Genomic DNA, 14526 nt, shown 5'->3' on the forward strand with positions numbered 1-14526 from the left:
TTCCCTGTAGCACTTCCTACAGCATTCAAGAAAAAAAAAAAAAAAGCAGAGAGTTCTCGCTCTCCTACATTTCAGGTGCTTCTTCCCTAACCTTTTGGGTGTAATGTTCCTGGCCTTTTAGAACTGCCCACTTTTCTCCGCTTCCGCACCCCTGGTTTCTGTTTCGTTGGAAAATTCCGCATAAAGGTGTAGTCATTATAACTGATTTTACAGAACTATAATTCCATAAACGCCTTTCTTTGTTTTTAGTTATCTTCTCCTCAGTTGCATTTGCATCCCCAATGGATATCTTGAGCAAGTCATAAAGAAGTAAAAAAGAAGAAGTGGGAATGCAAAAAGGGATTGATTGATTTAAAAAAAATGTATTAGCCGCATTATCCAAAGTCCTGAGTGGCTTACAGTAAATATATATATATATATATATATATATATATATAAATAATTCAGAAAATAACATAAAACAGCACCTAAAATAATCCAGGTACTAAACATTTGGTGACGGTAAGGAGTTTCTTAGGGGGGATTTAAGTATAGAGGAAAATTAAAGACTGTGCCTTATTAGTGGTAAAATACAAAAGTGAAAGATATATCTTTACCATAAGCCTAATGAAGAAATTATCTGCACTTGCAATGTGGCATGATAGAAAAACTCTGAAGATTAGCTGAAAGGAGCTGGACAATGAAGAGTGGCATGAGATGATGGTAGACTACCTGAACACAGGGAAAACAAGATTTGCTGGTCATGCACTCTGAGACTTGAGTGTCAAATCAGCTAGTGTAGTGCTAGAGGGCAAAAGAGGCAGATGAAAGCAGTCTGGGGCAAGGAAATTAAAAAAACGGTCAGTGTTTGAGAACGTGAGCAAAATGTGGAGGAAAGCCGAGTAAGGCGTGAATGGATGCATCAGAGCTGCCAACTTTCATACAGGAGACGGCGCGTGATGGTAATTATAAACAAAACGGAAACAGTATTTAAGAAATAGCCAGAATAAGGCCATCATCTCACCCCTATGTGCTTTCATGGCAATTCTTGGGACAAACATACAGGAAACTATTAGAGCTCTAAATTATAGCCACTGTATCCCACCTGGTATGCAAAAACATTGTCGATCCTCTAAATCCTTGAAAATGTCGGGCCTGGTGTACTACAGTACAGAGGCCTCAGTTAGTTTTTAATTAATCCTCGTCTCTGGAGTTAAACAGAATACAGAGGAAACAATAGTATTGAAAATGAAGCAATTTAACTGACCTTATGTTACTGTCAGTCAAGTGCTTGCTGGGCAGACTGGATGGGCCGTTTGGTCTTCTTCTGCCGTCATTTCTATGTTTCTATGTTTCTATATTGCTAAATTGCATCCATGCCTTGAGTAAAACCTGGGGGGGTTCCCAGTTCATACTGCATTCTCTGAAGAAGGTAAATGTAAATGATACGAGCATGGGTTTTACTTTCCACATGGCCTATTTAATTTAATTTTAAACATTTATACCCCGCTCACTCCACAGTTTGTGGCGGGTTATAACCAGACATCCATAAAATCATGTTAAAAACAAAATTACATAAAAACCAAACATAAGACCGAGAAAAAATTTTCTATGCACAGAAAGAGCTGAATAGATGGAACAAAATAGTACAATAAAATTAATGCACACAAGCATAAACCAGAACTTAAACATCAGATGATAAAAGAATATTGTCCCAATGTTCTTCCTGGAGAAAAAAATGAATACTTTGTGACTATGTGTTGGCTTCAAAAGCTTGTTTGAACAGCCAGGATTTGAGAGCCTTTTTGAATTATTTGGTATTTGCCATCATATGCAAATGCTCGGGCCACCTATTCCTTTCCTGTACTGGACCAGTGACTGAAAAAGTTTGCTCGAGTGTCTTTACAAGATGGATTGCATAGCAAGGAGTTTATCCATGGAGAACAGATGTTATTTAAGAGCTTTTGAATTAATATCAGCAATCTACAAAACTGTTGTCGCTGTCACAAAATGTAAGAGAGCCTTCTGTAAATATATCTCTTGCAGCTGGCACAAACGGAACAATTTGATTAACTAATGGGGATCACAAGTAGCATGTGGGTAATGTCTAGTACATGGTTTGATTAAATTTGCACTTGTATTTCTTCTTAGCCACCACTTCACAATAGAAGGATTCCAATTCATGATAGATTTTATTTTAAAAATTGCATTTTGTTCCTTCAAACAAAAATGTCATCCTGTCTCCTTTATGTCAAGGAAAGACTAGTTTGCATCTCTTTCCTGAACAAAATTCCCTCCCAGTAGCTTTTAAATTGACTTCTCTGTATGGTAATAATAACATGTTGCAGGACCTTGCCTTGAAGTTCCACTTAAAATGATCATCAGCTACTGACTTTAGCTAAACAGTACAATATGCTTCATTTAAGATCAGTTCTTACCTTACTCACTTTGGTTTTGCAGACGCCTATGAGACCACATGAAATTTGAAAGTGTCTTTAGAGGTTGTTTTTCGGGTAGATTCATGGAGAATGACAAAATAGAGTGTACAAGCTATTCAGGGCTAAATTTTCAAAGATAGGCATTAATGCATAAAAGTGCAATATTATTCACCCAATGCCAAGCTCAAACAAATAGGATGATTTTATGAAGGTTTTTGTAGCTGTTGAATCTTAGTACTCAAAATTTCTCCTAAGTTTTGAACTGATGTGCTCCTTGCATGTAAACAATATTGTAAATGTTTCAATCATCACCAGCTTACAGAAAAGCAAATAATATGGCCAAGCATAGTTAAGATATGGCACAAATTAAGAACAACCACAAAGAAGAGTCCGGAGAGAAGCACATCGGTGAACCAGGCCAGGAACCCTTCTGACGGCAGAGCTACAAGGAGGCGAAGAGTCATCGGCCTTGCAGCTTATGTCATCAGAGACACGATAAGGACTGGAGTTACCGTTTTCTCTCAGGTTTGATGACAGCCTGATGGCTTTTCAATGAACGTTTCTACCCCTGATGAAGCTTTGTTAAGCAAAAGATCGGCCGTGTGGGCTTACTTTAAAATTAAACATCAGGACTGTTGGAATTATTTTACATGCGTTTGAAAAGAACTCTCTCGAAAAATATGTTTAAATACCCTCATTAGAGAAGGTGGATGATGAAACTGACGGGGTGGTTCAGGCTCTTGGCTATGCAGACAGGCTTGCTGCCACATTCTATCTAAATTTAATTGGAATTGCTGACCAGATTGATTTATTATTGTTTGTGGTTTCCCCTCATTTTGTTTTTTTGATATTTAATTTGGGTCATCTTGGGCTCTCTGTGGGTATTTTGATAAATCAAGAAATGGCAATTTACAAAGAAAAGTAAAAAAAAAAACTGTAATAAAAGAAAAATAACATTTGTTTCATCTTGAAAAGCACAACTGGACCTCACCCCGAGGAAGTCTAAGTATTCACTTAGACGGTAACTTTCAAACTGGCGATGGGGTACACATTTGCACGTGTGTGCTGGTGCACATGCAAGAACGCGACGACTTTATAACTTGCCTGCACATATGCGCACGTTATAAAATACAGTAAGCGCACGCCCACATGTACCCCACTTTAAATGGGCATGCACCCAGGCACAAAAATGTTGTTTCTACCATGTAAGGGAATTTTAAAAGGGGCACGTATCCACGCTATTGTCAGTTCATCATTTCATCCACCAGTTCGCCCAGTTATGAGCTAGGTCCTCCAAAGCCTTCCTGGTTTATTAGCCTGCACTACCCCCATTACCCCAGACCCCCTCCAAAACAACCATGGGGTTTTTTTTCTTCTGACTTGCATCTCTTCCATAGCAGAAGTAAATCTACGTGGCAGGGGATCCAGGCGGGCGCTCAGGGAGATACAGGCACCTCTCTTTGTCCCGCTCCGAAATGCCTTATGTGCCCCCACCCAGATCACACCCATTGCCCCCTGCCCTTTTTTGAAACTGCACGAGATGTGCGCGCAGCCTAAGATGCAGGCGCATCTTCCAGTTTTGAAAATAGGGTGGGTGCGTGTGAGCCCGATTTGTGTGAGCATCCTCTAACTGCTGCACGAGCCAGGCTTTAGAGTTCACCTGTCCTTGTCTGGACATTATTGGTAACTTGAACATCAATAGTGTGGTAGTACAGAGGAAATGTTAATCGTACAACGTACACATCAGTATAAATCATATAAAATATGTAGAATAGCTTGTTAATGCTTGCAGAATTAGTTGCACAAATGACAAGGCATCTAAACATCCAACCTTTTGAAAGCTGTCTGGAAAGATAGGGCTTGATTTTCCAAGCACTTTGCAGGCTGAAAACCTTGGGCCTCTGCGGGTGAACTTATGTGCAAAACCTGATCTTGTGTGTAATTTGCCCACTGTTGAAGTAGGTGTTTGGGAGGGAAAGGATCTCCATGCATTTTTCAGTTTTTCTAAAGCATGTGCATAAGTCTACACACAGAAGGGATCAGGTGTAGATCCAGACATATACCTGGCCTTGTGCAAAAGTCCGCTCTGAAAATGCAGGGTTTCTGCGGGTAAGTACCCGCTGACTTTAGCCCTACACCGGTTATCATAAAATTACCCTTAAAAATGGAAATCCCATTTCTGGGCCTCTAACTTAGGATGTGATTCACCAGTCTTTCCCCATAAATTCAGGATGGGGAAAAAAGCCTTTACTAAATCAGCTTCTTAGATAACTGCTTTAAGTTAAATTTGAAATGCACTTAGATGCAGGACTGTTTGAAAATCTGTTAGATGGGGTGTAACCTTTTGAAAATCTAGCCCTCAGTGACTTTGTCCAGCTGCTTTACTATATGGAGAGAACAGCCAGCTTATGAGCATTTCAACAAGAGAACATTGCTTTGGCAGCCAAAGATCAGCATCCAATGCATCATGTTATTGCTGCAATTGTCATAGAAAGTAGAGTATCTGAAAGATCCACAGTCATAAGCTGCTAAAACACCCCCAGCTTATCAATCTGTTGTTGTTACTTATTTATGTTACTTTTTTTTCACTCTAAATATAATTGTAGCCTGAACACCAACTTTTATTTTGTTAATCTACCTTTGCACCTGTAACATAAACGGGTAGAAAGATGCTAGACTATGCCAGAACCTCATTACTTAGGGCAGTAAAGAAAACAAAGTTTTATAGTGCTGAGTTCTAGTATTCCTGGTGGTCCAGAAGAAAGCTGGAATTTTTGTAGGCTGTGATTGCTATCATTGGCCCGGGAAAAATATGGGGGTAGATTTTCAAAGGGGTACGCGCGTAAGATATGCATGTACCCCCCCCCCCCCCGAAAACCTACACCAAAAACCCCCCCTATGCGCGCCGAGCCTATTTTGCATAGGCTCGGTGGCACGCGCATAAGTCCCGGGGCTTGCAAAAAGGGGCGGTCGGGGGCGTGGCAATGGGGGCATGGTCTGGGATCGGGGGCGTGTCCGAGTGCCCCGACACAGCGGCCTCTGTTGGGGCCTGCTGTGCCGGCGTGCATAAGTTACTACTACCCGGAGGCAGTAGTAACTTTTCCGATAAAGGTGGGGGGGGGGTCTAGATAGGGTCGGGGGGTGGGTTAGGTAGGGGAAGGGAAGGGAATGTGCGGGGGGGGTAGAAAGAAAGTTCCCTCAGCCTCGGAGGGAACGGGCAGCGCGCGCAGGGCTCGGCGTGCGCAAGTTGCACAAATGTGCACCCCCTTGCGCGCGCCAACCCCGGATTTTATAAGATACGCGTGGCTACGCGCGTATCTTATAAAATCCGGTGTACTTTTGTTCGCGCCACTGGCGCGAACAAAAGTACGCACGCACGTATGTTTTTAAAATCTACCTCATGGTGTAGTACATGAGGTTTTCAGACCAGAAAAGTCCCTTGCTACTGGTCTCTGCCTTCTCATACAGAAATCACACGTCAATTAATACACTCTGCTATAAATCACTTTGGAGGTACAGATTGTAGAAGAATGAATATAAATGTCAGATCAATTGTTCCATTATGCTTCTGGAGCACTATGACACAGTGGTGTAAACTAAACAAGGTATCATTGGGCTTCTGTTTTTATAATGACAAGAATAAAGACATAGCATGATTAGATCTGATTTTAGAACTCAACCTCAAAGCTCAATAATAACTTCCCAAAGAAGGTCTGCAGAACTTTAGAGTAAAGCCTGAAATCAAAAGCCTTCAAGTAGAAAGACCTTCTCAAATCCTATCATGCAGCTCACTAATGTATCACCAGATTCAGCCCTGAACTTCATAGCCACTCAGTCTTGGAGACCTTTGCAGATAATCATATAAGATATCATGTGATATGTTTGGGGGTTTTTTTACCCACATTCGAGAAATAAAAAAGCCCAACAATCTTAGTTATAAATTGTATTTATCCTCTGGCCTTCTGTGTATTCTCTCTGCCTAGAACACCATCTCATTCAACAAACTAGAGAAAATGCCATCTCCCACAGCTTGAATGGTATTGGGGGTTTACTCATTTTTCTAAGTTAATCTGGTTTTTATAATTGTGATTGTAATTTATCTTCTACAAGACATTTCTTTATGTGGCTGATAACAGCAATGGGATGTGAACATAAAACCCAGCAGTGTATTAAGCAAACATGCTACAGACGCACCGGAGGCTCTGTGTCCACAAGATGCACAATGCACAAGCACATTTCTCTGCTTATTACCACTTAAAACTTTTATTTAGTTTTATTTTATATTGATTTGAAAACCTTATCAAAGTCCATTAACAACAGTTGATAATATTTGATGAATGACTTGAGCACTGACCATTGTAAGTTATATATACATTCACAGCCATGTCATGAACATTTATGTCCATAAAATTTCACTTACTCCATGAATGTCAGAATCTTCTTATAGAGGATGATTTTTCATTGGAAGACATAAATCCAGAGTCAGTTTTAGCTGTCCCTTATAGAAATCCCTAAGATAGTGCATTCAGTCTGTAGGCAGGAAAGGATTTCTAGTGAATACTGAATGACTAATAAATCTATTTTTTTGTTGTTGTTTGATTGGTGAAACGCATCCCAGGAACTGTGACAACGTACAATGACTATCCTCACTTTAAGAAGGAGATGTCACTTTTAAGAATCATTTTGGCTTGATTCGTTTTTGGTTCTGTTATAGGTATGATGGCTCTGCCCAAGCAGAAGAGTTCAAATCATGCCTCTGTAATGAAACTGCTACTCCACCCTTAAAAAATTACAAAAAAAAAAGAACCCTCTAAAAAGCTGCAGCATGTAATGAAAAATTGAACCAGGAAAATATGTATGCCTAATATTCTATGTGAATGTCTTTCACCTGAAACTGAAATTCCGCTGAGGAACCAGACTGATAAATTAAAAAAAATAGTTTTCAACATCTAAAGGTTGGCTCATTGTTTTCATGGTGTATGTGCTCCTTTGTGGTGGTGGTGGAGATTGTTGGAGAGAGCTGTTTTTGTGCTAACAACCAATTCATTCAGATATGATCAACTCTGGGCCTCGAGAGCCACAAACAGGCCAGGTTTTCAGGATATGCACAATGAATATGCATGAGATAGATTTGCAAACAGTGTAAGCAGGGCATGCAAATCTATCTCATGCATATTCAACGGGGATATCCTGAAAACCTGGCCTGTTTGGTGGCTTTCGAGGAATGGAGTTGGCCACCCCTGAATTAACTGAAACAGACTCATCTGTGTCAGGTGACTGAGCTCTTGAGGAGCAAGATGGACTCGGATCCATTTCCAGATGCTGCTTAATCATCCTCTTGCATCGATGACAGCAGCTCAATTCACAGATAGCGGTTGTAATTGAATTGAGAGCACTTTCTCATCCCCAGTTGTTCCTCAACAAGCACAGATCTGCCAATTGGTTTGTGAGCTGACATGCAAGCTGATTGGTTGAGTGCTTTGCATCTGCTCCTGCACTTGTGTCCCATTCTTCCAGTTTTCTTTTGTCAGTTAATCAAGCTATCATAGTATACTTACCGAAGAAGGAAAGGTACACATTTTACCCAGTTTTTCGGACTTACTTATTTATTGTTTACATTTGTGTGTTGCCACAACCAACACAGCTCATGGCAATTTACAGCATAAAACATAGGCATTTATACATAAAACATCTTATAAAATCAAACATAATATATCCCATATAACAACCATTCCCCATCATATCCCACCACTTGTCAGCCTTTATGGTTACCTAAATTTAACAGTCATTCATTGATATTATCCTGCCTAACACCCTCGCTACACAGGGACGGTAACTTGTAAACGTGCGCACCTTCACCCATATGCGCATATATGTGAACGCACAGCCATATACGCATGAATCTTATATCATGCACACAAGTGTGCGCATTTTGGGACAGATCCTAATAGAAGCGCGCGGGCGTACTTTTGTTCGTGCAACCCTGCGCAAGCAAGAGTATGCTGGATTTTAATAGATACGCATGTAGCCACGCGTATCTTTTAAAATCCGGGGTCGGCGGGCGCAAGGGGGTGAACATTTGTGCACCTTGCGCACGCCGAGCCCTGCACGCGCTGCCCGTTCCCTCCGATGCCGCTCCGAAATCGGAGCGGCATCGGAGGGAACTTTCCTTCTGCCTCTCCCCAACTTCCCCTCCCTTCCCCTACCTAACCCACCCCCCAGCCCTATCTAAACCCCCCCCCACACCTTTATTATAAAAGTTATGCCTGCGCCTGCGCCGGCCAGCTGCCGGCGCGTGATTCCCCGGCCCGGGAGCAGTTTCAGAGGCCTCGGCCATGCCCCCAAAACACCCCCGGGCCAGCACCACTTCCCCGACACGCCCCCAAAAGTCGCACCGCCCCCGACACACCGCCCCCCCCCCCTGACACGCCCCCCAAGCGAAGGCCCGGGACTTATGCGCGTCTCGGGGCTTGTGCGTGCCGCCGAGCCTATTCAACATAGGATGAATAAGGTACGCGCATACCCCCCGAAAACCTGCCCCTATATGTGATCCTAATTTTAAGCATTTACACGAGCAACTGCTATTTGCGTTTTTTCCTTGGGAATTGTCTGCTTTTACATGCCCAAGTGAAGGAAATGACCAGTTTTAGTCCATCAGTTTGCCCAATCTATCTCCAGATTATCGACCCCCCCCCCCCCCCCTTGGTTCTTTAGCCTGCACACACCCCAGTTTACCCAGACCCCTCACGCAATCTGTATTTGGCTATAAAGAGTTTTATTCAGACTTATACCGGAAAAATAGCAGAAGTAAATTTTCGCAGGCTAGAGCCGCACAGGTGTTGCATTCGCAGGATACAATATCGCAATTTACGCGCATAATTGTTGGCCCCCGCCCTGGAATGCCCCTGACCTGCCCTAAATCCTACCTTATTTACAAAATCAAATATGTTTGCGCATGAGTACTTGTGTGCATATGTGCAAGATTTATAAAATAGCTCCAGCAGAAATAAAAGCACTACCTATGTGCTCATCTGCTATTTTATGTGCACGCATCTCTTTTAAAATTCACCTTTAACTGAACAATCAGAAAAAATAAAATCATGTATGTAATATACTGAAAAAAAAACATTTTTTCACTTTTTCACAAAAACAGAGATAATCTTTTTGATGTTTTATTAAAGTTGGCAATTCGCTCAAACATACATTTCCTAATTTTTTGAAACCAGATAGATTTGACATCTGGAATACACAAGTAATCCTAGCAGGAGTAAAAGCCTGAGAACATTGTGCTAAATATGAAAGGCCAGATCGTTCATTGCTTTAAAAGTCAGCATCAATATTTTGAATCTACAGAGAATCCTGACCAGCAGCCACTACAGCTCCATCAGCAATGGGGTAACGTGCTCGCAAGGCCCAAGTCCTCCAAGAATTTTAGTTGCTCTGTTCTGTATTAACTGTATCCTTTCCAGCATTATTTGGGGTAGGCCTACATACAGCGCATTTCAGTAAGCTTCCAGGTAACAAAAATGCCTTCAATTGGTGAATCATCTACAAGAACGCAAATGACGACCTAACCACTGATGTGATCTGTTCTTAAAAGGTCAAAGTCCTGTCAAACCAGAAACCAAGATTCCCAAATTGATTCTTGAATCAGAATGGCCTGGCCTTGTATCTTAATCTGAAAATCCTTAGATTGGCCACTCTTTCCATCCCAGAAGGCCTCTGTTTTTTCATACTGAGTTGAAATTTGTGGTGTAAGTGCCAGTTAGCCACCATGTCTACTTCTGTCCAATATTTTACACAACCCATACTGTGCTTCTCTCTCCATCCGCCAAAGAAACTTAAGTTGAGACAAAAATATCTCACAGTGGTTAGTCTGGAGATTGGGATCAGGAATAATGGGGGGGAAAAGTGTAAAGAATTCCTGAGTTGTGGAATTCCCTTTCACAGATTTTACATCTTACCATCTGTACTAAGGGGTAGATTTTAAGACCTATGCGCGGGCGTTCATGTGCGCACACTACTCAGCACACACACATGTACGCCCAATTTTATAACATGCGCGTGCAGGCACACGCATGTTATAAAACTGGGGGTTGGCGCGTGCAAGGGGGTGCACAATTGTGCACCTTGCGTGCGCTGAGCCGCGCTGCCTTCCCCCCATTCCCTCCCAGGCCGCTCCGAAATCAGAGCGGCCTCGGAGGGAACTTCCCTACCCCCCATCCCACCTTCCCTTCCCCTACCTCCCCGCCCTTTTCCCCCTACCTTTTTCTTATTTTTTCTTCTGCCCTGGAGCTGAAGTAAGTTGCACGTGCCAGCCAACTGCCGGCGTGTGATCCCCGGCACAGCGGTAAATGGCCGCTATGCTGGGAGCCTCTGACACCGCCCCTTTTTCAAGCCCTGGGACTTACACACATCCCGAGGCTTTACGCGCATCGCTGGGCCTTTTGAATGTAGGCCCGGCGCGCATAACCTTTTGAAAATCCGGCCCTAGGATTTTAAACCAATATTAAAAACTCGTTTATTTGAGTTTGCTTTTAATTGATTTACATTATTATGTCATGACAATTTGATGATAATGTCTGGTTTTGTGATGTTATTAAGCATTTTTTAAAATTCTATGTTATGTATGTTTTATCCTGTGATCCACTCTGGGCTGCTGTATGATGCAGTATATAAATATTAATAAAGATATATATAGAGAGAGATAGATAGATATAGAAATATATAACCAAATTAAAAGAGCCTCTGACATTAGGTACGAATTGCATTTTATAATTTTGTATGGGATTTCTTTCATTCTTCATACCTACAAACTAACAAATCATCAATAAATAACACGAAAGTGTTACATTAAAGATTTGATGGAATGTTTAGAGTTACAGACAAGTTTTGCTTGATAAATTATTTAAAAGAATGTTTGTGGTTTTTGGAGATGAACAAAGTTCATATATACAGGCATTCATAATTACAAATGTAATCCCTCCGTCGGGGGTCACATTCTGTAGCTGCAGGGGTGGTGAGCAACCCTTCTGCAGCCTTGGAACAGATCAAAACACAGAGTTCAATCAATCAGGGATCAGAAAAAAGAAATCTGGGAGGCCCAAGGGGAGACTTGTAACTTAACCAGGAACATTGCAGGTCCGTACCCAGTTTGCTGTTTCAAAGCAAAAGTAAAATGTATTATAAAGACCACAAATAATGAGAAGCAGGAGCAAAATCAGGATACAGCCTCGAGTTCCATCGCAGTCCCTCTGCTCCCGCTCCGCGAGGGCACCGCAGCGGCCGCAGCAGGGCCTGGGTTGAGAAACGTGATGGCTACTGAGGAAGGCAGAGAGCCAAAAGTCATGTTAAGTGGAACGGTGACCACCAAACCTGTGCGCAGAAGGGCTTGCTCCTGGCCAAAACACAGCTTTCAAAAGATTTACTCGGCTAAAAGGGGCGATCTCCAAGATGCCGACTCAAATTCCATGCAGGATTCCACAGCATGCACACTTTTAGCCGGGTTAAGGGGAGGCTTTCCCCGGGGGCCGTATTTTGTGCGGGTATGTCAGTTACCTTTTCAGAATCATTCATGCCATTCCCTGGCCGAGTGCAACATAACGCAAACAGCAGGAGCAAAGTCCCTTGGAAAATTTGCCCAAATTCCACAGATGACAAGCACCTGCAAGAGGTTTTGTGTGCATCCACATGTTTACTGGCATAAAAATGGTGTTTGAAAATGTCCCCCCTCTGTGAACATGTATGAAATCCCCACACATACTTTTATCCCATGTACTTTGCACCTGCAAAATGAGGACCCATGGTGCCCTGAGTTTTCAAGGAGAACCTTTCACAGGGAGTTCCCCTCGGAAGATTTGCTTGTAGGTACCTGGGCACAACGTACTGAAAAGGCTTGGTTTAAAAAAGTATTTACATGCTTAAAATTGGGTTTTACAACTTGTAAATGCACTTTACTCAAGGAAGTGGTCTTTTGAAAGTTGCTACAACATGGGCCATTGAATTGTCCATAGGATTTACTCGTGGAAGTGTATTTTACTCCAGTAAATGGCTTTTGAAAATTGCTAGGATAGTATGTCACATTTAGGCGCCTAACTCCCTTTGAATATTCACTGAAAGCCTGCAAGCACGGTGCTCGGTTTAACCATTACCTCCTCATTCGTCGGTGAAATCCTTGCACTGTGCGTTTATTGCCATCCCAGATATCTCATTGCATTTCGGACGCGTCGTGCATCGAGATGCATCGAGACTGTTTATGCATCAGTGGGAAGGAAAAAAAAAAAAAAAGGTGAAGCAATCACCCACACAAGACCTGCAAAATTTACGAGCCCTGCTCCCTCATAATTCACTGCGATGCTATAAAACGTTTCTGTAGAATTGATTTTAAGTTGCCGTAAATTATAGCTGAAGAGTTTAATTCCTCCCCTTAATTCTGGCCATAGCGGTCGCAATTACCATTTATATCACTGGGAACATAGCAGAAATATCGACCAGGGAGAAGTTACTGCAAGACCCCCCTGGTTGCTTTGCACAGCGGTGCGCTGATCTGATAAGCTCTTAGATTTTATGGAAGGATTTTTTTTTTTTCAGGCAGGTAAAAAACAGGAACCGGCGAAGACTGGTGAAGCAAGAGGAAAAGAAACAAATGTTTATTTCTATTAAGATGGATTGGGATTTTTTTTTTTCCCCCAGAAGTAGACATGTTTAAACCTTCCACTGCGCAAGCTGTCTGCCATCAGGGAAGATCCTCCTTTGCATGTCAAAAGCAGAAAGAGTTCCATCAGGCCTGCGAGGGAGCTACTTTGGTTTAGTTGCGTTTCCATTTCACTTTGCTGGGTTCTTGGCAAACAGGCATCCGGCCGTTTGGCTCAGTGCTGCAGGAGGCCTTAGATTAGTTCCTGCCTCATAATCTGGGCAGCCAGGACTGACGCTTCTGCCCAAGCCCGCCCCTTTACAACCACATAATACACAACACAGCTTTGGGAGTCAACAGGCCGCAGCTTTATTAAACACCCCAGAGCCCGAGCCATACACATATAACCTTGAATTCCCCCCATTTGCACCCATCTGCCACCAGCCAGCAAGCTGGGCAACCCAGGCCATCCCAGCCTGTATGAAGCGCCCACCTTTCTCATGTCCCCCACGACTCCCGCCGCCATCAAGCAAGGAGCCGAATAAATCGACCCTCACCACCGTCGAGCAAGGAGCCGTACCAGCCACAACTGCACCCAGTTGTCTGGCTAGGGACCACTGACCTGCCCCCTGTCAGGTCATCCACCAGTTACCAAAGCACAGCTCCCCACCAATCAGCTCGGGCTACCCACAACCCCCCCCCCCCCCCCCCAATTGAAGCTGTGACAACGATAAAGTCCCATACAACAAACAGTAGCAACAAAGGTGGGCGGGTGGGATGCAGCGCCAGAAGCAAGGCTGGAAAGAGAGAATGTTGTGTCCGTCGCTGCTTGACGTCTCCGCTCCGCCCACCTCACCTCATTGGCGACTCCCTTCGGGGGCTGATGGAAGGCTAGCTGCTGTGGCGTCTCCATGCCGTCCTCCTCCGGCGTCCCCGGACCAGCTCGACGCTGCAAGCCGCCATGTTGACCAGATGCCTAAGGGCGCGCACGCATGCAGCCCGACTGATGTACCAGCGTTGGAGCGAAACTCAGGGGCGTCCCCCTGAGATGACGTCACCAGCTCCAGATATTTAAGGTCTCAGTTTTCGCTAACAAGACGAGTTAGCCGGGGATAGGTTTACTTAGCTTCCTCCTGGTCGCTGCAGATGGGATTCGCTCTCCGCAACCCTAGCTACTCTGCCTCCTCGGACTTCACTAGAGGTACCCGCTCCTCGGGGGCCTCGCTCTCTCTTTTTCTTTGCAGGTTGCAGTCCGGAACCGGTTCTCGCTCCTCGAGGGCCCACGTCCCGGACTTGCTCCTGAATATCACTTTCTTAGTTTCTCTACAGCTCAGCCACCCTGGGATCGCTGTTCCAGTACCTGAGGGATTACAGCCCAGCCGGGCGCTTCCAGCTCACTACTGCCACCTCTGGTGGTTTACTATATTGTCTAATAAAAGAACTAGTGTGTGTCTGTCTCCTACACTAAGCCTGACC

The sequence above is a fragment of the Rhinatrema bivittatum genome, chromosome 2 (assembly GCF_901001135.1).
Source record: "Rhinatrema bivittatum chromosome 2, aRhiBiv1.1, whole genome shotgun sequence".
NCBI classification, from domain to species: Eukaryota; Metazoa; Chordata; class Amphibia; order Gymnophiona; family Rhinatrematidae; genus Rhinatrema; species Rhinatrema bivittatum.